A 2,102-nucleotide genomic window follows, 5' to 3' on the forward strand; every position below is an offset into this window, starting at 1 on the left:
GGGGGGGGGGGGGGGGGGGACCAAGCGTGTGCGCATGCCCCACCCCCCCCAGGCAGGAAAGTCTGTGGGGGGAGGGGAAAGGGCTGGGGGGGAGGGAGTGGGAATGGGAGTGGGAGTGGGGCTGGGGCTGGGACCAGGCAGCGATCAGGAGGGAGTGGAGCAGAGCCAGACCCAGAATCGGGATTGGGGCTGGGGCCCACTGCACCAATGTGGTCATCCCTTCCCCCATACCTGGGGTTGTTGCTCAGCCCTGGCACCCCCTGCCCCAACAAATCTGCCATCCCCCAACCCTGCACCAGTCTCAGCTGCCTCCCTGCACTAGCCCTGGCCCCAGCCCCAGCCCCGGGTTCACACCACCCGGGGGAGCCCAGAGCTGAACGGGGCCAGCCTCATCTATGCCTCTGGGCCAGAGGGGACAGAGCCCCTGGGACCGCTGCACTTGCCCTGCCCTCCTCCAAGTCATCCCCAGGAAGAGCCTGGTACAATCCTGGCCTCAGCCCAAGTCCCAGCCTGCAGCGGCAGCCTGCCCTGCCCCACGCAGATCCAGGGACATACAACCCCATGCCTCCCAGGGTATGCGTAGCAACAGGAGCTGCGCCCCACAGACAGGCCGCTCACAGCTCAGTCCTGCACCTCACTGGGACCACTGCCCCTCCCATAGCCCCAAGCCCCATCCCCACTCCCTCCCTTCCCCTCCCCTGCTGCAGTCACCAGAAGTCCTCAGCTGGGCTGCCTTGCAGCCCTACTGCTGCCCCATGTTTGGGGGGCTAAGCTCCATTAGCTCCCACTTCTGCCGCTGGTGCTCCCCCACTTTCTGCTACATGCATCAGGGTGTCTTTTAGTCTCCCGCAGAGGCACTGAGTGTTGGCCATAGCCAAGGATGGGGATTTTGACTGGAGTGTGCCAATGCTGCTGCTGGGAACAAAGCTGGAGGGTCCTGGCTGGAGAGTCTTGCCGCTCAGCTCACATTCAGACCGATTACCATATTTGGGGGGCAGGAAGGAATTTTATCAATGGTCAGTTTGGTATGGACTACAGGGTTTTTTTGCCTTCCCCTGCAGTGGGGAGCACAGCTTTCTACTTGGGACCTCTTCAACATATATTGACAACCTTTTATAGAAGCAGAGCATTGGCTGCCCTGGTTCCCCTGCTTTACCTGTGGCAAGTTAGAGTATTATGTCTGTGTTGTGTCAGGATTGATGGTACTCTTATGTAAAGTTTAGAATGTGGAGTGAATAGGATGGTTTGGATAGAGATGATCCTGCCTCAGGCAGGAACTTGGACTAGATGACCTCTGGAGGTCTCTTCCAGTCCTACTTCTCTAAGATTTTATGATTATATGAATTAATACTGCTGTCACTCATCCTGCTATCAAATATCCAGACACCTGGGGAACCATATGGGCCAGACTGGGCCCACAGAGCCAGATAAGTTGGGCAACACTACTTTATAAGAATGGTTCTGATTAACTGAGTCAATTGACCTGACCCTCTAACAGCACGTATAGTCAAGTAATCAGATACAAATCCTAATAATTTAATCACAGCCAAATTCTTCAAGTGTATCCAATAATACCATTTCTATGAATTTTAAATATATACAGTTTGCTAAACATATTAATTTGTTATCAAGATCATTTGGTCCAAAGAAAAGTGACAGATGCTAGATTTCTTTAGAAACCCAGTTTAATTTTAACTATAATTAGCAGATTTACTTGTAATAATGAATACTTTACTCAGTAAATGCTGTAAGTTTGGGAAAATATACTATATTTTTTGTGTATAACAAGAAGGTTGAATTCCTGATCTTAGTGTAAGTCCTAACCTTAAGAATGGCACTGCAACCAGTACCTCCATAACAGACTTAGCAACCAGTATGACCAGAGACTTTTTTTAACGGGCTGATTAGAACTCTAGGGGGGAGGTTACTGTTTTTATTCATAAATATTTAATTCATACTCCTGACAAAAACTGGAAGAAAAGCTCTCATTTTTTTCCTCCTACTCCTCCAAGTCAGGTAATTAAAAATTTAGTTTTCCTGAAATACCCACTCCCTCACACTTTCCCCCACTGTTCCAGGGTGGCCTGCCTCTGCTTTGGGGG

General features: G+C 50.9%; 1 protein-coding gene across 1 annotated transcript in view; it reads left to right on the top strand.

Moving 5' to 3' along the window:
* Positions 1 to 2,102, top strand: part of CRB1 (crumbs 1, cell polarity complex component) — a 173,018-nt gene that overhangs the window by 4,792 nt on the left and 166,124 nt on the right. The gene's annotated exons all lie outside the window — the stretch shown is intronic.

The sequence above is a fragment of the Gavialis gangeticus genome, unplaced genomic scaffold (genome assembly GCF_001723915.1).
Source record: "Gavialis gangeticus isolate Ggan-Ray unplaced genomic scaffold, GavGan_comp1, whole genome shotgun sequence".
Taxonomy (NCBI): domain Eukaryota; kingdom Metazoa; phylum Chordata; order Crocodylia; family Gavialidae; genus Gavialis; species Gavialis gangeticus.